Source organism: Protopterus annectens, chromosome 2.part0 (assembly GCF_019279795.1).
Source record: "Protopterus annectens isolate FY-2018-M chromosome 2.part0, PAN1.0, whole genome shotgun sequence".
NCBI classification, from domain to species: Eukaryota; Metazoa; Chordata; order Ceratodontiformes; family Protopteridae; genus Protopterus; species Protopterus annectens.
The window spans coordinates 144,090,231-144,116,176 of NC_056728.1; the positions used below are offsets into that span (position 1 = coordinate 144,090,231).

At 39.5% G+C, this 25,946-nt stretch overlaps 1 protein-coding gene across 1 annotated transcript in view; it reads left to right on the forward strand.

Moving 5' to 3' along the window:
* The window catches only part of LOC122793005 (potassium voltage-gated channel subfamily H member 8-like), a 3,945,365-nt gene that overhangs the window by 3,807,389 nt on the left and 112,030 nt on the right, over positions 1-25,946 (forward strand). The window lies entirely within an intron of this gene.

Sequence of the window (25,946 nt, forward strand, 5' to 3'; positions counted from 1 at the left end):
TTTCTAAAGTGTCTTTCTTTCAGGTTTCTGCTTCACTAACATCACTCACATTATTTATCTTTTTTTAGTAAATTCACTACATTGTGTTGTTCAGAAACACAAGCCATTGTCTGTGAAGTTCTTTTTTTATATTCCTCCTTAAAGCCTCTTTTTATTACATTCATACAACTACTGTTTTGTTCTTTATTTGTGTACTTTAAAACATGATTTTTGTTGTCAATCAATATTTTTACCCTTGAAAAAAGCAACAAAAGATTGGCCTCTTCATATTTAACCTTAGAGATACCACTCTCACATTCACTAAACGGATTTGTTTGTTAACATATTACTTGGTTTACTGCAATGTGTTAAGCACCTCAGTTATGATTAGACATCTGAAATATTTTAGATGCATCCCTGATATCTCTGCTGTACACTCATCAGCACACAGTTTGTGTGTGCCTGTGTGTGTGTGTGTGTGTGTGTGTGTGTGTGTGTGTGTGTGTGTGTGTGTGTGTGTGTGTGTGTGTGTGTGTGTGTGTGTAAATAAGTTCTGCATATAGATGATTAACAAAAATATTGTCAAGTAACCAGGCTGTGTAGCACAGAGGGATGGAGCCACAACACAACTTAGGCAACAGGGGTTCGGTTAGTGGATGTGGCACTGGAGGAATTAGACAGAAAGGGAGCAGAGTGAAGGGGTGAGACCTGCTTACCTCTCTTCATGGGAGAGAGGGTTTTGCATGCACTTAGAGGAAACCAGGGCAGTGTGATCTCACTGGAGGACTCCAGAGAGAGATCACTGCTCATGTCACAGTGGGAAAGACAAAGCTGCTTGGAGGAAAGACCCTGTGTGGAAGTGAGGGGATGCCCTCTGGACAACCCATTGCAGGTCCCTCTCTGGACCTTGCCAGGCTGCCTCAATGATGACCTGTTTTCCCAGTAAAGGGAATAAGTGGACTTACTGATATACAGCAGATGCTCTGGCTAGTAGGCAGTGGGAGTAAAAACTGCAAAAAAAAAAGGTATTATCAAGCAGCAGATACACTATCAGCAAGTGGTGTGGTGTGATCACAGCTCTTGCCACTGCAGTCTGCTAGGTTGAAATGGCATGTTCATGCATGCAGTCAATGGGAATGAAATAATGACACATTCAATGGGTGTGAATTAACGACAGATTTGTGTCACTAAGACATGCAAGGAATCTTTTATCAATAGAAAGCCTGCTATGAGTGCTATTTAATACATAATATTCCTTTATAACTCACTGATTTTTGAAACAATTATGGCGGTATTTCACTTGGCAATTTATCTAAACTATATTTATATGAGAGTTCCGCATTCTGTTCAGTCTTTGTGTTAGAATGCTATTTATTGTATTTCTGTTTGTTAACTGGACATGTAGGCTGATGCAAGAGTCCTTCTCATCAATGATCCACCCGGCCAGTGTAGCTAATGCAGAACCACAACACTGTATCTGTACAGTAAGAGCAGGAAGCAACAACAGTAACCTGCTACTGGTGCAAACGTAATGCAAGTATCAACAAAAGAGTTACACTATAATGTACACTATTTACAGCACTGACATTATTAAAGCAGGTAACATTTCTGTAGAAATAAACCAAGACATCAGCATGGAGCCAGACAGCCTACTTAATAAGTAAAGGACATAGACGTAAAACAAAGACTTTGTACAAATAAAATAATTTAGCACTTTGCTGTGAAATTACTGAAACATGCTGTCTTGGTATATTACTCATTATGTAGTAGAGAAATAAATTAAATGTAAAATGTGTTTTAAGTATGTAGAATTTAGATCTTAACTTAGTGCATCGTTTGCTGTCTTAGTAATCTATTTATCACAGGGAAACTGCTTATTAGAAAAAAATGACCCAGATGAAGAGGAAGAGTTAGTGGTCCAGGCAGCGAGGCAACTGGTCAAGGAGGGTGAGTGTGAGGGAGAAAGGCCATTCAGCTCATCATGATGGTGACTCCTAATGGAGGCTACAAGATTGCACCTGGTAAATGGGTCAGTGGTATGCAAGGGTCACAAGGCAGTGCCATTACTTGCAGCTGGATAATATGCTTGAGTGGAAACACACACACACACACACACACACACACACACACACACACACACACACACACACACACAAAACACACACACACACACACACACACACACACAAAACACACACACACACACACGCACGCACACACACACACACACACACACACACACACACACACACACACACACACACACACACACACACACACATGCAAGCACATCAAAACAGACCCAGCACTGCTATTCCCTTGTTGACACTGTGTGTGGTATGGCAGCCCTATGGGGAATAAGGTAAAGGAATAAAGCAAGAATACTGATAGCTACCTGGATAACAATGCTAAGAAATGAGAAACTGATTGTTGGCAGCCAGTGAGAAGCTAAACAACGTAAACACATCCTCATTCGTTCGTTCATTTTTTTTTTTTATTACCCACTTAATCCATTTCAGAGTCAGGGGACAGCAAGAATATATGCTAACACTCATTGGATAAAAGGCAGGGCAACTGATCATGAATAGGGTGCCAACCCACTGCAGGACTGTTGTCCTAATCACAAAAATGTCATATTTGTAATTATGTTATTTTATCTGTTTGTTAACCAACTAAACATATGGGGCAAAGTGCTCAAATTCAGGGGTGACCCAGGAGCACTGTTTGCTTAAATGCCTTCCTCAGACTCACACAGTAGGCAGATGTAGGTGGAAGGAATCACATTCTGTACGCGTGACTACAGCAAGCCACTCATTTAATAGTTCAGAGCCTTAAACCTTTCTGCAAACTACTCAATAGATGTAATATAAAAATGATAACTCTGACTTCAGGTTAAACTTTTCCAAATGCTTCACATGCTACCAAAGTATGCAGATGTGGTTTTAGACACATGGCTGTGCAAAAAATGTAATTTATCTTCTTTCATTCAGTTATGTAACACATACTATTATTAATATTCACACCTTCCAGAGTTCCATACCCTTTTATACACAATTGACCTTACATTCTTGACGGCGAGCGCATCCACTAGCAAACAGTCAAATATGCAGTATTTTAAAGTTTGAAAAACTAAATGGGAAATGTGACAAGAGAGAGCTGTTACTGTGGCAGTCAAGTTTGTGTGACTGAGTGTGAACTGGACTGTTTATTGAAAGGTGGGTTGTCAAGACTGTATGGGTAGTGTGGGTGTGCTGGATTAGAGAACGGACTTCAGTGGCAAGAAGATAGCTCTTTCTCTCATTGCAGACTATTGATGAGACCCCAGACAGAATAATACCACTAATTTTGGAGACAGTATAATGAAAAGGAAACAAAGAATGCTACTGAGGGTACAGAGGAAGTCCACCATGATATTGTGCATGTTATATGAGGACAGGCTGAGCCCCCCAAAGAATAAAAAGGAATAGAGGATAGCATTAGAACCAAAAATCATTAAAGTTGTTATGAACAGAACACAAGTAATGAAGAGCTTGGCAAAAAGGCATATATTACAAATGAACAACAGTAAGAATTTGTGCGACTAATAACACAACAGCAGAAGAATAGTGTAACCAAATGGTCCCACAGGAAGACTGCTACTTCTAAGAGTAAAAGTATTTTATTTTTTATCCCAAGAAGACAAAAATGGATCAGGAATTAGCAGGAGATTACCACTGTACATTTTGTCACTTGAACATTCGGCAAAACCACTGTTAAATAATTTCTTTTTCAAATACCAGTCTGCACTCACAGCAACAGGTTCTCCTGTTCGATTCTCGGCTGGAGTGCCTTTTGTGCGGAGTCTGCATATCCTCCCTGCGGTCGAGTGAGTTTTAAAAGACATGCAGGTAGGTGCGAGAGTGTGAGCCTTCTGTGAATGTTGGGCGCTGGGCTGGCAACTCGACACCATAAAAACTCTACTGCCAATCAATCTGCAGACCGGTGATCCGCTGTGGTGACTGGTAACGGGGAAAAGCCAAAAGATATTGCTATTCTTTCTTGGATTAAGTGCTTGCATTCACTAACTGATGTTCAGTAGGGGAATTGCCATACTCATGAAGTTATTTGCCTGTTAAGCTTACTACTAAGGGACACCAGCTTGCACCCTTGCAGATCATTTGTTTATAGCTCCACTTACAGCAGAAGCATTTTAAAAAATAATGGACTACTTTTTTTACTCACATAGTGTTTGCAAACTGCGTACAACTTATTTAAGGACAGTCTGTCCTTCAACACAGTGGTTCTACATTTACCTGTGATACACTTCTCTAGATCTGCTTTATTTTTACTGGCATGGGGGTAGATTTGTGTAAAGTACATTTTATAGTTTCTTCTATTCTACAAAAGGCAAATGCAAAAATGCAAAATAATTAAAGTAAAGCTAAAAGCCAAGGAAGTAGGGGAGATAGTGAATTCCAAATTGAAGGGCAAAGCTTCAGTCTGGATATGAGGTTGTGTTTCACTAAGAGAGGCGGGCAAATAGAATGTCTTCTGATGGAGCAGTAAAGAGTAAAGATCGGGACTAGTTTAAAATGGTATGAAATAACTGATAGGAGGGAAAGCTGCAACACTCAGTTTAATTCTGGTGGGTTAAATGTGGGTGTGCTTGGAGTACAGGAACAAGAGAACAAACAGTGATTAGTCTTATACAGACATCACCCTAACATTAAGCTCCCACATTACCCTTAATATTTTCGAGAAGTGTCCTGTAGTGGTGTACTTTTTCTTTTCTTTACAACGCTTGACGTATTTGAAATTAAGAATTTGAAATACGCGTTAAAACTCTGTTGAGATAATTAGTAAAACACAGCCGATAGTTAGGCGTAAACTAGACCTTAAAAATAGAGGGGGTGAAGGGGGGGCTCCAGTTAGTTGATTGATGGACTGATTATGCACTTTTTGTATGAAATAAATTTTACTTTTACGACTCAGGTATTTTACACATAAATTTAATATTAGCCATTAAGCAATATTTTAAGGAAAAAACTGATACATTGAAATTCTAATGCATTCAATGCGCTGACAGTTGAAGAATTTTACCTGTGTACAAAATCAGAGTACCAGATGGTAGCAAAACTCTTCCTTGAATATAGAATGACAGCTAGATACACACTGCAGTTCTCATCAGCACTTTGAAATCAAACAGTTCAGCCGACAGGGTATTTAAATATGCTGGTCATGAGTTGTGAAACTGCTCCATAGCAAAATATCATAATTAAATGCTAAGGTAAGCGTTTAGTGCAATGAACAATGAAATACATGATTTTAGGCAAATGTTATGCAAATTATTTCAGAAGTACTACAGGCCTGTATTATTCACACCAAATGAATAAACATCTTATATGACCTGTCAGCCAGGACTTACAAGTTCTAAATGGGTGGAATTTGAGATTAAAGTTAAGTCCATGCATGAGATGGAATAAACTTAACCAAGAATAAAGAAGAGTTATTGAAAGAAAGCTTATGTACTATTAGTCATCATGGCGGAAATTATTAAACAGGACTACCATCTCTGATCATGTAAAATGTTTTGTCTGAAAACAGGTGGTTGTGTAAACTCAAATACCTGAGGATAAAATGATCAGTTAGATTATTGTTAAATTTTTAAAGGGTAATAAATGAATAAAGAGTAAAAATATATCCTGAAATGTTTAATTTAACTTTTTGATATGATCTTTACAAAATAATGATAGAGAACTATGCTGTTGAAAAATTCCATTTAGATGTTACAGAGTATACAAATGACAGTTTAAATGCACCTTTCCATAGACTGCAAATAATTCAAAACAATAGCATCCAAGTATTTCAGAAACAGAATTTCTTTTTAATTACTGACTGGATTAACTCATTAACTAATTTTATGTTCATTTTCATCAAGCAGGTTATCAATAATATGCTAAGGAGAAGAGCTTTAAATTAACAATCGTACATATTTGTTTTTGGTGCTGCGGTAGCGTAGTCGCCTCACAGTAAGACGTCCTGTTCGATTCTCAGTTAGAGCGTCTTCTGTGTGGAGACATGCGTGAATGGGCGTACCTTCGTGGAAGGTTGTGCGTCAGCCTTGGCAACTCGGCACATAAAAATCTACTGCCAATCATTAGCGGACCGGAGTTCCGCTGTGGCGACCCTAACTGGGAAAAGCCGAAAGACACAACAACAACAACATATTTGTTTTTAACATACTTTTGTGTAACTTTTAGTAGCTCGCTTAGTAGCTATGTATACCATTTTCATAACTACTGATTTTTTTTTGTAATGTCTTGCTTCCATTTTTTTTCCTGGGAGCCTGCACAAGACATACAATAGAGCCGCACAGTGTGTTGGCATGAATGTAGTTTCCCAAATCAGCTTATATGTCATTGGCTACTCCAAGAACACAAACCTTACAAAATGAATCCCTACCACAGTTCAAAGTTATCTCTAAACTGAGATTTCCCCAGACCCTCACCCTGTTGATGTCAAGCAGACATCAGCTATTCTTCCTTCTTTCCTTGTCCATGCCAGCCTCCTGCTGCTCAAATCACAAATTGATTGTTTAGTGACTGGCACCAACTGATTTAGTATAATTTAATGTTTCTCATTTAGAATGCAAATAATTGAAACTATGGTATTTGACTCTACATGTAATCGCAGCCCTGAAGAAATTACAGTAGTGTAAGCTGAACTTATCATAACAGTAGATGCTCTAATGATCACTGCTGCAGTAGCCTTAGCTATATGGTTTATACCCTGCCAAGGATATAACAGCCATCCAGCTTCCAAAGCTACAGGGTACATTCCATGCTGTCAAGCAGCTCAAGTTGAGCTGACTAAAAGACAAGTTTGGGTGCAAAGCCCTTCAGAGCTTATCTGCCAGCAGACTGAGGGGGGCTGAGCCCTGAAAGGACAAGGCTAGGAATAACGCAAAAATAAATGTACACACCCTGGCATAAAAACCACACCAAAAATAAAGGAGGTAGAGGGAGGGAGGGAAAGGCAACTGCAATAATGATCATTCAAACATCTACTGTTATGGTAAATTCAGCTTACACAATAGTATCATGTTCTTCATATTGATCACTGCTGCAGGAGCCTTAGCTATATGGGCAGAGTACCATAGCCAACTATATTTGGGAGGTGGAAGGAGAAGGGTCCAGGAGAAAATGGTCCTAGTAAAGCATGATCTAGATCTAGAGAAGGAATCCAGCATATACTGCTTTGTAAAAGTATGTACAAAGGACCAAGTAGCAGCTTCTAGGACACTCTAGAATCCAACCCTTTCCAAAAAGCCATAGAGGAAGACAAGATCTTGTAGAGTGGCCCTTGACCCAGACTGGAATAGATTTGTCAGGGTGAGTATAACAAAAGATAATAGACTTTGACAATCAATTGGAAATAGTCTGTTTTGACTCAGGTTGCCCCATCTTCTTACCTTCACAAGAAATAAACAATTGATTTGATGCTGAAAGATTTAGTTCTATCAAGATAGTACCTGAGTTGTCTGTGGAAATCCAAAGTATGGAGTATCCTCATTTTTAGGTTCAGAAAGAAAATGTGAAGATGGGCAGTTTAACTTAACGTAAACTTGGATACCACTTTAGGCATAAAAGAAGGATTACTTCTCAAAGAACCCTGTCCTTGTGGAAAATGAGGTAGGGTTGACTCAGCATAAGAGCTTGCAACTCAGATACCCTTCTTGTAAAGGTTAGAGCAATCCATAAAACTGTTTTCCATGTTAAGAGCCTCAAGTAAGCCAGATCAGCTGGTTCAAGTGGAGCAAGTGTTAGTTTCTCTAACACAAAGTTAAGATCCCAAGAAGGGACCATCGGTTTACTTGGAGGCTTATTATGCAAAACCCCTTTCAAGATTATATTCATGCAACTGCCATAAATGAGGAGGATCCATGAGTAGACATGCTGAAATAGCTGATAAATAAACCTTGACAATGGAATAAGAAAGGTCATAAGATAGTAACACACACAAATATTATAAAGCCAGAGAACAGCTAGCCCCAAATATGTGCTGGTTATGTTGTTGACACTAACTAGAAACTTTTTTCGTTTGCTAATATATGATTTTCTAGTAGCAGGCTTTATTGTCCCCATTAGTACCTACTGCACACATTCAGAAATCCGGTGGCTAAAAGGAATTAAGACCCTATTATCCAGGCAGTCAGTTGAAGATGACTAATGTATCAAACACCCCCGTTCTTGTGCGAGTAGATTCATTCTGTGAGTAAGCTTGTGGTAATTGCCCCTGGCTCTTTCCAAAAGAAGGAAAACCATGGTTGCCTGGGCCAGAAGGGAGTCACCTCAATGATCTTGGGGGATTCCTTCTGAATCTTCAGAAGTACCCTGGATACCAATGGAAAGGGTGAAAAGGCATACATTAACATTCCTGTCCAAAGAAAAGAAAAGGTATCTGTCTTCCAGGCCTTCTTGCATGGAGTTCTGGAAAATAATTTTGCCAGTTGATTGTTCAGAGAGGAGGCGAAGCCATCTATTTTAGGAACTCCACACAGATGGACCAAATCTTAGAAGACCCCCAGATCTAGTTTCCATTTGTGAAGGTCTGCCCTGGTCCTGCTTAGTTTGTCTGCCACTCAGTTTTGCTCAAATGGAATGTAGGATGCCTGTAGAGTGAGATTCTCATGTATCTGGTTATCCCAAGCTAACATGGCTAGTCTGCAAAGGGGGTATGATCTGGTTCCCTCTTGTTTGTTGATGTACCACATCACTATGGTATCGTCTGTAACCACTTGAAGAGGTTCCAGAGACCAAACGGAGTTCAGATAATTGAGTGTCTTGATTGGGGCAAGGATCTCCTTGATTTTTTTTGTGCTTGCATTTCTCCTTGATGTCCCACTCCCCCTGCATGTTTATCTTTCCTGAAACTTCTCCCTAAGCAAAGTCTGAAGCATCTGTGGTGACTACGTGCTTTGGAGCAGGGAGGAAGAAGTGAATACCTTGATTTAAGGATATCTGCTGTCTTCACCAAGTGATTTCTCTTCTGACAAACCACAGTAATGAGATCTGAAAAGATATGAGGTGTTGATGCTGGGAACAAAGAGACTTCAGATACCACTGTATCTTTTTCATGTGGAGTCTTGCCAGGTGTTTCACAAGAATCACAGATGCCATGAGACCCAAAATCTGAAGGTATTCCCTCCCAGTGACTACAGTCTGAGTGGAATAACTTAGAAATAGATTTGAATAAAGATCTATGTTTTTCCTGTTGAAGAAAAGATCTTTGGACAGAGATGTCTAGTTAACATCTCAGGAACATAATCCTGTGTGAGGGAGTCAAGAAAGATGTTTAAATGTTCTCTTGGAATCCCAGCTTGTGCAAGAGATCTCTCATCCAAGAGAGAGATTCCTGACATTTTTAAAAAGACTCTGCAAAGAGAAGCAAGTCATCTCAGTATGGAAGAATGTGGATACCCTGTAGCCTACAGTTAGATATAACTGGAGTTAGACACTTTGACAACACTCTTTGAACAGTGGATATCCAAAGGGTAATGCAGAGAACAGATAATGTGATCCAGACACACAATACCTTAAGAAACACCTGAAGTCTGGATATATAGGAATGTGATGATAAGCGTCTTTTAAGTCTAGTGTTACCTGGAAACTTGAAAGGGGAAAAAAAGAGTCAACAGGTTGTGAAGTGGCATCATTTTGAATTTGAGCACTATCACAAACAGGTTTAGGAAGGAAAGATCCAGAACTGGTCTCCAAGCATCTACTTTCTTTGGGACTAGGAACATCCTTAAATAAAACCGCTCCCCACCGGTGAAGGAGGAACTGGTTCTATCAATCCTTGGGACAGCATGGGATGAAGAACAGGTGGAAACAAAACAGTCTGCTCTGCAGGATGGGGAATGGCCCCCTGAAAAGGAAGAATTTTCTCTCACTGACATCTCCAACCCTGATGAATGATTTTCAGAACTCATTTGTCTGAAACAGTCTGTTGCCAAAGAGAAAATGAAGATTCAGACTTCCTGGAAGAGAAAGAGCACCAGAGTGGGAGGGGAGTCACAAGGTCTCTTGAATAGTCATTCATACTTGTTGGACTGTCCTTGGTTTTGGGAGGTGTGAGACTTCTTTTGGGAACCTCCTTACCACTTCTTAAATGTCTATTTACCTGAATTGTTTTGAGACTGTTTATGTTTTTTGCTGAAACTGGATAAGGAGAAAAAAATCCCTTGGGCAATTTGGAAAAGGAGGGCTGAAAAATCTTAGAGAATCGCTGGATCAGCTTAACCCTTTCATCACGTTTCATCACCTCTGCAGCAGAGGGGCCAAATACTAAATGTCTATCCAAGGGAGAATTTAAAATCTTATTTTTAACATCATCTGGAAAGTTCTGAGAATGCAGTCAAGCAAACCTCACTAGAACCATACCAGTGGCCATAGTCCTGGAGGAAGTATCAACAGAGTCATTCACACTGTAAGCAATGAGTAGTGACCTGTGCAACAGAAGAAACTAAGTTATTTAAAGCAGATTTTTATTCACAAGAAGAAACTGTAGATAAAACATTCCTCATACTTTCACAATATGTCAGAATAAACTTGAACATACTGTATGAGCCTGACAATTTAAAACTCTGAAATTCAAAGTTGCAGAAGTATACACTTTTTTCCCCATATCTATCAATAATTTTCCCATCCTTATTTGAAAGAATAGGACTGGAATTACCTAAGTGCTTAGCAGCAGTGGAGTCACCTAAGGCTATAGCTGCTGGGTCAAGTTTAGGAATGGTGTATAAAATTTAAAAGACTGAAGAACGTTATACATCCTATCTGCCTATGTAATGACAGCTGGCTATGAGGAAAATTGACACACTCCTTCTAAAGTAGACAGGGCAGGAGGAATGGGTGTAAGTTCTGGAAAATACTTCTGTAACAACTCATAGTATTTTTTGAGGGACTGAGAAACCTCAGTGTTCTCCCACTTAAAACATTGGCACATTCTAGCAATAGTCACAGAGAAAGAGAAACTCCAGTAGTGAGAATCACAAGGAGAGCTCTCCTCTGAATCTAAATCAGAAGGACAAAATCCTGAATCTGTCCCTGCATCTTCCTGTTCAGATTCAGAATCTTGAATCTCTTCGGGGAAGGATGCATCCCTCTTTTTGTTTCACCAAAAACTAATCCACAAATATGATCAATAGCCTGAATCAAACCCCAAGCTAGTCCCAGTTAACTACTCCTATCCAAAGAAATTTAAGGAGGAGTAGATACATGCTTGGTTTTCTGTTTCTTTTATGACAGGGGAAAATGGGAAAAAACATGTTACTAGCGGCAATTGCTGTTTCCCCAGGGATGAGCACAACATTCCTTTTTTTTTTGCTCAAAAAGTTTTCATTTTCAAATACAATGGGCACAGCATTCTGACACAACAGGGAAACCTTCCATGTTTACTGTCCCAGGACTGACAAGATTGGTTCTCCCCTTGTCCACTGAAGGGACCCAACAGCCATGGAGGACATGGCTAACTCCCAGTCCATAGTGGCTGTAGGTGCTACACCAGAGGAATCTAGGTAAAAGATGAGTGGTCTGAGGTACAATAAAAAGGCCACAGGAGAGTCACCCACCTGCAGCTGAGGAAAATTGCTAGACTGCTCTGGTGAAAGACTGTGTCTATTTCATGGTCAAGCTGAAAAATGGTGTCTCTGTCCTAGGGAAAACAAGCAACAATGCGAGTAAAACTACCAGTCCCAAAAAGTTACTTTTTATTTATTTATTATACCATAATAGCATAGTAAAAAAGCACTTTCAAGGACTATGGTAGTCCTACAATGTTAAAATAAACAACATTTCTCCATGGAAAGCAGTTTATCAGTTAGATAATACTACTTTTAAACTGAAAGAATCAGCACGTGCTCTGTTTAAAAATATGTTACAGGCTTGGGACAATCCCTCAAAACTCAACACTCCTAGCTTTGAAATAACTTTCCTGAAGAGGAACGTAATAAAACATCAGTAAAAAAAAAAGAAAAAAGAAAGGTTTTTCCCCATAGGAATTTATCTGCCCAGCTAAGGAAAGCATAGGCTGACCATCAATCCTCAAAAGCCTCAGAGAAGCATACTCTACGACATCAGTAAAGCTCTGCAGGGCTTTGCTCCCAAACTTCTTTTTTAGTCAGCTAACCTCAAGCTGCTTAAAAGTTTGGGTGTGTGGAAGGTGCCCCGAAGCGTTCAAAGCTGTCTGACTGTTATATCCTTAGCAGGATATAACCTATATAGCTAAGGCTACTGCAGCCATGATCAGTATGAAGAACATCCACAATTAAGAAATTGTCAGACACCTTTATATTATCATTTCTGTAGGAGCTTACTACCACCTTAATTAGGGAGTAATCCCCCACACGTCATAAAACACACCTGATTCTCTCTTCTGTAATTCCAATAACCTAAAAGCAAAGCTCATCTGTAGGAAAAAAATGCCAAGATGGGCTATAACATGGACAAGAAGCACACACAATCTTTCTTCTGACGTGCTTTGAAGCATTCATATGTGAAATGATGAACTGTAATGTCCCCGGCACAGAGCCATGACCTGATGCTCCACCACTGGACCACCCCATTTTACAAAACGTCTGCCACTGCACAACATTTGTAGACTATGAATGAGAAATGTTTGGAAGAGGAAATGAGCCATGTTTGCAGGAAGTAAGATGCTTAACTGAGTCTTTTGACATGAAAGGATATGAACAGACGTACACTGCACACATCCAGAGCAATGTTGGCAGGCATATGCTATGCACACTATAGCGTACACTACTCCTAGCCAGGGGGTAGCAAAAAAAAAAAAACTTGTTTGTTCACTTTTCGGCTTGCTGCCTGCTTTGCTTGGGGGAGGGGTGATGACCGATGCAATGATGGCAATTGTTATTGGCTGCAGGTGTATTTGGCAGACTGCGTAATTCCCAATAAATACAACTGCAGCAAATCCTTCCACCTTTTCTTTCTCATGGTTTTGGAGCTGTTGAGGTGAGCGAGTGTGCCATGATCAACCGCATCTCCTGTTAGCTGGTTGAAGTTTCATCAGCATATATAAACACTTCTACTGTGTTTTTTTCTTGTGGAAGTTAGTCATTGTTTGTAACAAAGTTATGTTGGAGTCCATGACACAACCTCGATCCTTTTCCTTTTATCAACCCCCAGGCCCTTAATGAGTCCAACACCACTGGAAGCAACAAAAGGGTTTTTTTCATTTTTTTTTCTGAAGAGTAAAGATTGCCAGCAGCAGACCAGGACAGAAGAAAAACCTGTTAGACTGCACTCACACCAGAATAGAGTCCAAAAGCATAAGTTGCTGGCTATTTTATTTCCTTGCTGGACTACTGGAAGCAAGTGCAAGGAGGTGAGTGAGTAGCCAAAATTGTTTGTGTGTGTGTGTGTGTGTGTGTGTGTGTGTGTGTGTGTGTGTGTGTGTACGTGTATGTGTATTTATTCAAATCCCCTCATGATTAAGGGCAGCAAGTTCAGGAGTACCCACAACTTAGTTCTCAAAGCAAAGCATACCTCTCAATATCTTATTGCAAGAAATCTGAACAAAGCCTACAATAATGGGGACAAAGGTCCAAAAATAGGGATAGATTTTAAATATTGCCCTTATAAACTTAAAAAGTTGCTAGAATAGCAGGATTTGTGTTAGCATGCATTTTCTGAAGGATATGAAATCTGAAACTCAAATGTGTGTCACTATTTAGTGACTGCAGCCCTCAGTTAGTTGCTGGAAATGGAGAAAAGAACAAAGGTATGTGGCAGAGATCTGGACACCCCTTCCATCTTAGTGCAAGACATCAGATGTGGACAAAGGCAAACATAATGGTGAGGGTGCAAAAGCCAAAAAAATAGGGACAGATTTTAAGTCTTGCTTTTATAAACTTAGAAAGTTACTAAAAATAATAACAGAATTTATTTTTTATATGCAGTTTCTGAAGGATGTAAAGTCTGAAACTCGAATGTATGTCACTATTTAATGACTTCAAGTCCTTGGTTAGTTTGCCAGAAACCCACAATAAGGAACAGACTAAAAATATGAATAAAAAATCTGGACATTCTGAACAAATCTGGAAAGTTGAGAGGTACAGATCCCTCAAAATCAAATGCTGGGCTTGAGCAAGTGCTGATAAATCAAAAACTCAACATGTGAGTCTCCCAAAAATTGCATTGAAAGATGAATGTTTAATACAAAGTGGTTTAAACTATGCATTCATCTAGTGACCTGGTTATCCAGCTTTGAGTTTTTTCTAATCATGTCAACCAATTGATTAATAATTACAACAAAAGTATAAGTTGTATGAAAAGATTTATAAAGTCTAGGAAATCAGAAATGGAAGTCACTGTTTGTTCATTAACTTGAGCATGAAATAATATATAAAGCTTATAAGAAAAAGAGCATGAGTAAACTGGAAAGAGTACAGTGGAAATATACCAAGGGCATCCATGATAATCTCAGGTTATTGACAAGGCTTAAAATGGCCCCAGGGCAGTTAGCTTGTTATTCACCTATGAACCTCTAAGACTAAAATAGGTGAACTAGTACAGTGAGACAGATATTTAAGAGGAGACCTTATTGAGATATGTAGAGCATTTAGAGACAACTACCTCTGGCAATATTTGCGGTTATTAAAAAGTAGTAGAGAATCATCAGATAACCTATAAGGAAGATTCTACATGAAGGAAAAGTGTACTAATCGCTTCTCTGAGAGAGCAGCTGATGCATTGAATAGACTACCAAATTACATTAAACCAAGAACCATTTTAGATATTTTAAGAACAACAAGGACACTTATTGTGGGATCAAATGTTTTGTATATTGGCAGGCTAGAAGGGCAATATTGCCCATGTTTGATGTATTTGTATGTAATGGCACTTTTCACCCTTATATTTTCTATCAAGGAATATTTCAGTTTACATAACTTCCAGTGAATAAAATGCAAGGGGCAAACATATGTGATTTTTGTAGGTTGAGTGGTAATAACAAGATAACAGAAATAAATCAACGTGTATGCTTTTATTGTTAGCCATGGTAGGTGACTTCATTATTGTAATGCAATGCTTTTCTATTCTTTTGGTGTACTGATTGTGTAGTGCTTAACTTCATATTATTAAGAGAAATCTCTGGTCATTTCCCGTGACAGTAGGAATAATGCTGTGGGTGGCAAGTCAATTTGACCTCTGCATAAAAGGTGGGATAAATGCAGTGCCTAAGATATGATTTCTAAGTTTATATTATGGTACAAGTATAATCCTATATAGACAGAAATCCAAAAAACCGCTGACAGTCCTGTACTCAAAAACTTTTATTTGGGAAACCACAACAGTTAAGCGCTTTCATCAGCAACCACAGGCTGACTTCATCAGAACTGAAATAAAACAAAAACATGTTTAATTTATAGCATAAAAGCATCACCTAATTCAATTAAACAATCAAGTAAATAGTTCTATATGCTTAAAGTGCCAAGTGCAATAAAAAATGCCATAGCCATAAAAAACAACATAGTATATAAACACAAACAACTCTACACCCTAAAAATAACGATCTAAAATTAGCAGTAGGTAATAAAATAGGAAATTAATATATTAAAAATTGAACAACTTTAAATTTCATATGCTCGCAATTTAAGCAGGCTAGTTAAATTTGTTGCATCATTCAAGCCAGGGAAGGTAGTGGCGTCTAATTTAATCTGCCAAAACAATTCTCTAAAATCAAGATAATCTTCCCATGGTCCACCCCTAGGGTTCTGTGGGACTTTTTCAATGACACAAAATCTAAAATCATGTCCAGTGTATTTATTGATGTGTTTGCATAAAGCACTAGTGTTGTTCTGGGTTCTTATAGCCCTAAGATGTTCGTATACCCTGTCTTTAAAGTACCTTTTGGTTTTACCAATGTAGAACCTCTTGCAATTAATACACAAAGCTGCATAAATAACTCCCGCAGTGCTGCAAGAAAATCTACCCTTGGACTTAATAACTGTGTGGTTAATAATAATATTGTCTGTGTTCAAAATGTAAGAACATTGTGAACAAAACCCACACTTCCTGATGCCTAACCCACCATTACTTGTAATGGGATGAAATTCCCTCTCCAGTAAATTTTTGATGGTAGCCCCTCTCCTATAAACAACCCTAGGGTACAAACCAAAATTACTCAACATATCATGTTGTCCATAAAAAATTCTCCAATACTTCTTTAAAATACTGTATATCTCATTGTGATCTAAAGAGAAATTTGTAATGAAGGAACACACTTGTTCGTAGTCTACTTCCCCAAGAGCGGTGTTTTTACTCGTATTTGCTGCATAAGTATTGTCTAAAAGTAATGGGCACAATTTCCAATCTAGTCTCATATTTGAAACCTCACTAATGACGTTGTCAATTAATTCCAGAGGATATCCTCTAGCCAAAAACATACCCTTTAAACAATTAATCTGAGTATGAAAATCTTCAGTGCTGCTAACCATGCATGCAATTCTAATAAATTGACCTTTAACAACTCCTTTCCTGACATGTTCCGGGTGGCTAATCTGATAGTGTAATAGACTGTTGCTATATGTAGGCTTCCTGTGCAAATCACTAACAAAGGAAGCATTGGTCAAATCCTTTCTTATAGTAACATCCAAAAAGTGAGTTTCGTCTACACTATAGTTTGAAGTAAATCTTAAAAACTGCGTTGTACTGTTGATATAGGTCAAAAAATGGGACACTTCTGCTGGATCACCATTCCAGACAAAGAATAAATCATCAATATAACATACATACAGAGCCCATTGACTGGAAAAAGAAGAATGCAAGAGAAATTTCTTCTCCCACATGTACATAAAAATGTTTGCAAAAATGGGGGTGCATGAGGCCCCCATAGGCACCCCACTCTTCTGTACAAAAAACTGTCCATCAAAATAAATGAAGTTAAACTTTAAAATAAATTCCATAAGTGTTACCAAAACAGAATTTAAAGCAATGGCTATGTTATAAACACAACAGATCTAGTGAAAGGTTTATTTCACAGCGTAAAGGAACATATGCATGTAGGGCTTGCAAAATCTGTTGTAACATATGGTCAACCTGCATGGTTGTGCATCCAATACACTTGAAACCAGTAGAATTTTTTTTTCACTGCAGACTGTTGCACTAAGAACATAGTCTATCTAGCCAAGTGTAATTCATGCAGTGCATTTTATATAGGCAAATCGTATGTTGAATGAGAGGGTCATGGAACATCTGAATGACATACGTAATAATAAACCTACAAATGCACTGGCTAAACATGTATCAGATTATGGTACACAGCACAACTTTAAATTCTTGGTTTTACAGAAAATTAATGAGAGCTTAAGAGAAGGAGGTTTACGTAATGAAACTGAAAATATAGAGCTTAGATGGATTGTTGATTTTAAAGCTTATGTTTCACCTGGCCTGAACAATGTCGTCTCTTTAAAACCTCTTCTAAGAAAAAGAGGTTTGCCTCATTAATTCTTATTGTGTGTTTATATTGGTTGTCACTTGTATTTAATCTGTATGTTTGTAGAAGTTTTTATTAAGGTCTGAAGAAGAGGGTCACCTCGAAAGCGCTTACCTAAACTATACATTTATTTTATTTTATTGGTAATAAAAGTGAGTTTTTTACTCTCCAGCCACCATGCCTTTTTATTTTGAATATTTATATTCTTCCCATTTTGAGGAGGGTACATTTTTCACCAATCAGTGTCAGATAAAATCTATTCTCTGTTATGCCACATGTTCTATAAATAAATTGCTGCATGTTTAATATTGTGCTTTTTTGCACTGACTTGCATGTCTGTGCAACCAACACTTATCAGGTAACTCTCAACATTAAGGTTATGCAAAGCCCAACTCCTAAATCAGAAATTTTCTATTTGCAAGTTTAGTTCAGAATTCAACACCACTGATTAATGCACAGCAGATCTAATAGTCAGCTTACTAGCAACATTTCAGTGATGACAGTGTGGAAACAGCAATTAATAAAATATTAAAAGCCTGCCTAATACTGATAGCACATGCTAGTCCTTTTGATGGTTTACTACATCAGTCAGCATGACAGTTTTATTACCATTTTACCAGTTACAAAGACTGCTAAGAAAACTGCTCTGAACACTCAGAGTAACAAATACCTTCTCCTTACTTACTGCAGCCCAACACCCTTACCCAGTACACTGAATGTTGTCCTGCTCAACCCATCATTTCATTCTCCATACCACATCTCTGGCTGTTAATCAGATGTTCAAGATATTCAAACAGTAGATGAAATTAAAGTAGCCAACTATAGTCCATATTCTCAACCCCTTTTTTTCCATTTTGCACATGGGTCGGGGTGTCACTTCAACAGTGACAATCATCTTGAGCTAAGGTTTATACTGCCAGGTGGCTAGCCCTGATGCCAGCTATAATGACACAATAAAAAAATTCATTGTCCAGTCATTTTGGGGGGGATTCAGTAATCCTCAGTGTAAGACTAACTAAGTCTTACTCGGAAATGGCAGCCTAAGAGTATGACGTCAGCATGCCATGCATATTCATGAGGGCACGCTGACTCACCTCCAAGGCTAACATGGAGCATGTAGGAGTGCAGGGGGCATGTCAGACTGCCAAGCAGTCCAAATATCCATGCCCCTGCAAGTGCTTAAATCTGCAAATGTCAGCAGATATGAGTGAGTCCGCTCAAATGTGTATTCCCCCAACACTACACTCCCCCACATTCAAAACACCTGTACAAATGAAATAAAATGTAAAAACAATTCTTTTTAATTATTCCCAATATAGCTGCGCGGGTGTGCCCATCGCTTACCTACAGTTAGCAGTTTAGACATCGAAGAGGATAATAAACCACTTATATGCAAATTAAGCCAAATAGCAATAGTGTAGTGGTAGAGCCTTCGCACAAAGAAGAGGCATTCCCAGTTCGAGTCCCACCACTCCCCTTTCCATTTTCTGTAGGAAATCTGTGCATAAAAATAATTCCTGACATTTACCTTTTAAATTTTATTAAAATGCATTGAAATGGCCTATGTAGTAGTGAACAATATTTTAAATATATATAAGAAGGTGAAATGGCCATGCATACTAATGAATGCATAAGTAACCTATCTTAAGCAATGTGAAGCACTGCTAAGCAACGTTTACCAGTATTAAGCACATTTAAGAATAATTGCCCATAGCTAAGCACTGGTTTAACTAGCACAATAGCTTTGCATGGAGCTGTGCATCGCACCAACTAGCGCAAACCAAACATGTTTGTGCGAAGCTGTGCACTGCACTAACTAGCACAACGTCGGGCAATGTCGGTAAACGTAGAGCAACATTGGGCAAAGTTGAGCAAAGTCAGCTAAACAGAGCCACACCCCCTACTGGTCAGGCCAGTAGTAAAATAAAAAGCAATGACAGGCCTCGAACCCGGGATAGTGTGCACTCTAATCACACTACTGATCCACTAAGCCATGACAGCATTGGATGTTTGTGGACTGTCAACACACATATACATATTAATCAAAGTTTACCCAGTGCTAAGCAGGTGTGCACTCAGCTGAGAATTTTCAAATCCGGCCAATCATAAATAAGTGTGGGAAATGAGGCCTATTTAAGCTCCATAGGCGGGAATACTTGCCATAACTGGTTGTAGCTCCCATCTGCAGGCAGCAATGGCTGGTGTCGGAGAGGGCTTTTGCTTCCGAGTGCAACAGTGGGGAATTGAGGAGTCAAAAGTGATGGTTTGGCTCTTCGTCCATCATCATGATGCTTGACTCCTGCAGGGCCAGTTCCAGGGCACGGAATACAAAGCGGAAGCCTGGAACTGTCTCGCACATGAACTCACCAGTGCCACAGGCGTCCCTTGGACTGGTGAGCAGGTTAGACACCACCATGCAGACCTGAAGAGATGCAAGCAGGACCAACTGAACCAATGGATACAGGAGGCCCGTGGGATGCAAAATGCCCCACTACTGTGTAGGTTGCCATGGAATGAAGTATGTAAAAATTGCTAGTGTAGTCGATAGTATGGATAGTTATATGTCTTAATATCACTTCATTTACTTCACAGCTGCAGGTGTCCGTGCTGCGAATCAGCAAGCCTATGCAGATAGGCTGCTAAGACTGCGCCACCAGGCAGGTTAGTAATTATTCTGCATTTACTGTTATATAAAATAAGTGAGAGAGCCTGACAAAAAGTGTCTTAACCAATAATAAAGGTATAATAAGCCTTGAATAACCTCTCTGCATGTACTGTTATGTAAAATAAGTGAGAGAGCCTGAAAAAGAGTGTTGTAACCCATTAATAAAGGTATAAGCCCTGAATTATTTCTCTGCATGTATTGTTATATAAAATACGTGAGAGAGCCTGAAAAAGAGTGTTGTAAACCATAAATGAAGGTATAATACATCTTGAATAAGATGTCTGCATGCACTGTAATATCAAATAAATGAGAGAGCCACTAAAAAAGTGTGTAATGTAATTAATAAAGGTATAACTCCTGTAGTGTGTCCATGTCGCTTTCTTCGAAAAGTTGATGTACTCTTGCAGTATAGAAATAGTAGTGTTGTATTAAGCGCTGTCAACCCACACTTGGGTAGGCCCATAGAAAGAGAATGAAGGGAGTGCTAGTATCTCTTAAGCATATGTACAGTCCTCAACTGTTGTTTCAAGACTGGCATGTATAGGTAAATCTGGCACATGAGTAGCTTGTTATTGTGTTCACCAGAAATGTCAGTGTGCTGCTAAAAATGTAGGGAGCTGTTAAAATATAACTGATAATGTACCTGAACACATTCAGATATGTAGACATATAAATATAAATAAAATATATAAATACATAGCAGTAACATCTGCATCCTGGGCAGTTTGTATATTAGATACAGGTCAGGTATATAAGGAACTAGCAAAACACATTTCACAATGTAATGGACATTGCTTAGTGTAATAATACATGCAGGGGATATATACCTGCAGTCAGTAGGAATGTAGTGTAAACTATAAGTTCATATAAGTTGTTAATGGAGGTATATTTTTACACCCAACTGTATGTGCATAAACAATGCAATTCCACAGCTCATCGGGTATGTGTAATCTCAAAACATTTGTTGGGACATATGTCCTATTGGTTTATAAATATCTGCATTTACTTTGATGCATGCGCCCTGTTCAAACACCACAATCTTGGTGGCCTGTTGCCACTAATCAATCCTGCATGCTGTTGAAATGTCCACTGTTGTTCTATATATGCATGTGTTATGCTTGCTGTTCAACGGTTGGAACTCTGGTGTGTTGGGTTAATGGGAATATTACTGCATGTTGTTACAACTAATTTGGAAGCTGTTGGCTGTTACCAACCCATATTGTCATTAAATTCTACTAAACACAGAACGTATGGGAAGGCCGGTCCCAGCAGACCCACCTGTCCCAACTCAGCTGGCGATGGCACCTGGCACCAGCAGGTCCAGTGCCCAGCCCGGGACCTCCTCCTCCGTTGGCCCTGTGCCACCTTCTGGTGGAAGCACTGCAGGGGATGGGGCTCGACCCCTCCCTGCAAGTGTGGCTAGAGGAGGGCCACCTATCACCCTCCGAACGGTCCGGGCTGTGGTGCGTAGGGAGATCGAGTGTTCAGTCGCTGATCCCCTACGCCAGCTTGAGGCAAGAGTGGTGCAACTCATGAGTAAGCCTGCCCCTCCTACACAGCCCCCAGCACAGCCACCATCCAGGTTGTGAAGGTGCAGTGGTGACTGCCCATGGGTGGGGATCTCAGTTCCACTGTTGCCATCTGTGAGCTCATGGGCTTGCGATTTCCAAACATCCTTCCCCGTCAATGGTGTTCACCCACCACACGTGTCATATTCTGCCCCTGTATGCATCTTGTTTGTCTTGTCTGTTTACCTCCCCAACCTACCTCCCAAAACATACCTACTTCCCCTACCCCCACATTCTACTCTCACCTGAAAAAAAAAATGGGCAATCTGCTCCCACAAAAAAATTACGCCCCATACATAGCTGCCCATTTTGCACAAATGTCCGCTGGGCACAGAAACTGAAATTTAATTGGCAGTACAACATACTTCGTTGTCCTCACCCCTCTCTCAGGGGTGGAAGGTTTCAGATTTCCCTCCAAATTACAAGTATATGCACAGCTGTTGCTGTTAAAGAAATGGGCAGCTATGGACCTTCCCTACACCCATCCTACACATCCCGAGCTGTTTTCCCTACTGTCTTTCCTTCTTTGTGGCCCTTTTTCACCACTTTCCTATCTCCCCATTTTCTTTTCTTTTAAAAAAATGAGTGCGGGGGTTAGCGTGGATAAGCACTTTTAAGCAGTAGTAAGCGGGTTTGCGTGAGTGTGTGCTTGTGTGCACTTAGCTAAGTATTGCTAAGCATCACGCAAACCCACGCAAACCTGCTTACAACTGCTTAAAAGTGCCTTAGTCACCCTGCATGTGAGGGGCCTTGTTCTGCTCAGCAACAAAATAAAACACCACTGTTAGTCTCGAACCCAGGACCTTGTACACACTAGACTGCATGACGTACCACTAGGCCACAGTAGTTATACAGCAGGTTGTTGCTGAAATATATATACATCATGCATCAGAATGTGTGAATGGAAAGGAAAGATAAGAATGCCATAACACATAACCTGTTCTGTGGAACTTTACCAGCAGTTGTTGTGGAATTGCATTACATGACTGTGATAACAGAACCAGACATTCTAGCAATAAATAATGTTACAGCAGCACTTTACAACCCCCACACAGTATCACAGCAGGACAATCCCCACCCAAATGTACAAAATACCTGTGTGTTCAAGGTACAGCAAGGATGTAGGTAGGCATACTCAGTACTGGAATTGCCCAGTTTTCATGAGCAACCTGTGATAATGTCAACAAAAGAAAAAGCACAAACTGTGCAGAAGTGAGTACATTAATATCCACAGTACAGCAGTTCCCAAACATGTGCAAAATGAAAACATCTCAATAACTATGTATGTATGCCAGCTAATTGTATAAGTAGAAAAGAAAATATTGTGTTAGCATTTATAGGGGTGAGTACAATTCTACACTGTCAACTGTGTACTGGAAGTGGCAACATTCAGGTCTGAGTACAACATTCAAATCACTGGCAACATCCCTAGCATCAGATACAAGAAGTATACCAACCTTCTGACGTACACAACGGTGTCCATAGCAAACAAGCATGGTCCCCACTTTGGAAAGCTGAAGGGGCTACGCCTACCTGACCTAACAATTTATAGCATTTGGTTGCTATGACAGTGAGTACTGCAAGTACCACACAGCAGGCTGCATGCAGTTGCCAAATGGTGGCCAACAGAGGCCATCACAATGACATGTGCAGATACCTATAAAAGCAGGCTGTACTAGCTGTCCACACATGCAATCATTTCATTGCAGGTACGGAGAGAGAGGGAGAGAGAGAGAGAGAGAGAGTTACAGTGCGACACAACAGCAACAGCAACAGGAAACAAAGAAGATATAAAGGAAAATATATTGGAAATAAAAATATATTGAATAAATATATATATTGAAAAAAAATATATAGAAAAATAAAATATATTGAAAAAATATATATTTAAAAAAAGAAAATATCATATACTGAAGAAAATATATTGAAAAAATATAATATATTGAAAATGATAATATAATGAGAATAAAAAAGAAATATCTTGAAAAAAAAATAAGATATAAACAAAACAAAGTGTACAAAACACACGGAACTGACAACGACAAACACATACAAAGAAAAGGTATGTAACAGATATGTATTTACTGGCATGTAGTAGATGTTTTGGAAGAGTACTCTACATAGTTTGAATCATCCATATGTGTCAGCAGTACGTATCTATGCACAGATGCCCTGCATAACTATTGCCATGTAGAAATCAGTGTGTAGCTGTGTGCAGTGGGATATGACTGTGACATATGTAGTTCAGCATTAAATGTCAAACATCTGATCCATGTTATCTGTGTTCTGTACAGTAGTGTGTACAATGTCTGTTTGGGGGAGTAGCGCATGCAGTTATGTAAACATGGATGTGACAGAGTAACAAATGCATGATAGTAATATTAACGTGTAGCTTAGCATTGGCAACAGCTGCACCAGGCTAGTATGCTAATTTAGCATTAGCAGCTATATATACACCCTCTAATATTACTGTGTGCTCACATGTGACATCTGTTCATGTTGCAGCAAGGCCCAACAGGTCATCCGTGAGGTACATGGACTTACAACAGTGTGGTCCTTGTGTGTGTATGGCACACACATACGGAGAGATCTGTCTGTGTCAGATATATTAGCATCTGTACATGTGCATAGAGCAAGGGACATACAGCAACTGTTTGTGAAAGGTGGATATATATATATATATGTTGTTGAAGGTTGTTATGTGCATATTTCTATGTAGGTTGTAGTGTGTGGCAGACCAGACAGCATACAGTGCTGGTATATGACATGTGGTGGTTAAATGTTGTGGGTATGATTCATCAGGTTTGCAGGGTTGCAGCCAGTGAGGCCTGCTAAAGCTACATGGGCTAAGAACACCTTCAATGCATTCCGCACAACACTGTGCAATATTATGACATAACTGTATACCTCACAACCTTCCCATACTTGATATTCCCACTATGAAAGGTGGACTGTATATGTGCCTATATGTATATCTATATGTACACCAATGGATGTTTATATGTATGTGTGTATATATATATGTATATATATATATATATATATATATATATATATATATATATATATATATATATATATATATATATATATATAGAGAGAGAGAGACAGGGTCATAATTACTGCAACAGATGCCTGGTGACAAAGCCATGGACTCAAGCTCAATGTTGACACTGCATTGGCATCCCTCCTTGCAAAACCTCAGTACCCATTAACTACCACATATGTGGTAGTTTGCTTAACACTGAAGGTGTGATAAGAGACCATGGGACACCGGTGGACAGTAGTCTCCCCTTTGATAGTCACAGTGCCACACTAGTCATGTAATCCATCTATGTGGCACACGTCATCACAAAAGGTGTGTCATCCAGGGAAATATAGGTCAGTGTTCCCCTCTACTCCACACACATAAAACCCAGTATAGAGTACAATGCCCCATGTGGTATGTACCTCACAAGACATCTACAGCAACTGGAAAGGACACAGACATACCTCACAAAAAGCAATACCAGCCTCAAACAGATGCCCTATGCAGACTGTCTCACAAAACCACAGCTAGACTGTGTCACATACCACCTACCCAGAGGTGACCTCTGCCTAACATGCAAAGCTATGTGAAACCCAGAGTTGTTGGACATGCTCCACGTAAACAGATCACAATCCCCTATGAGCTACACGCTCTAGGGACCTAACCTTGTCACCTCAATAAACAGCACATGCTGGAGGGATAGATCCCTATCTCAGAGACATCCCATCCTCTGGAACAAACCACCTATCAATAGCAAACAAAGCTCCTAATTAGCAGTTGTCATATATAATCCCGATGATTGTATGGGAGATAGGAAATACACCCCGGGAATCACCTCTGTGGCTCTGCTTGACAGGGCCACGTGAAATTAAATTACCTGTGTGTCAAAGGCCAGGGTAGCATATGGCTAGACATCTATAGGTCATCGGGACAATAGCCTATAACCTACCTATGAACCAATACACACCCACATGTACTTGTTGCAATAATTGCTATGTGAGGTTGACTGAGTGTGATGGTGAATGTGTTGGTGAATGTGTCACAGTTATGTATATGTGTGATAGCTAAGTGGGAAACTGTTTCTGTCATGGTATTATGTGTCCTAGCTGTGATCCCAGCAAAAGATGTGCATACTATTGCTAGGCAGAAAAAGCAGTATGCCATACGATCTGACGTAGTCCGTTGGTGTCGACTGGGGTATCCCATTGCA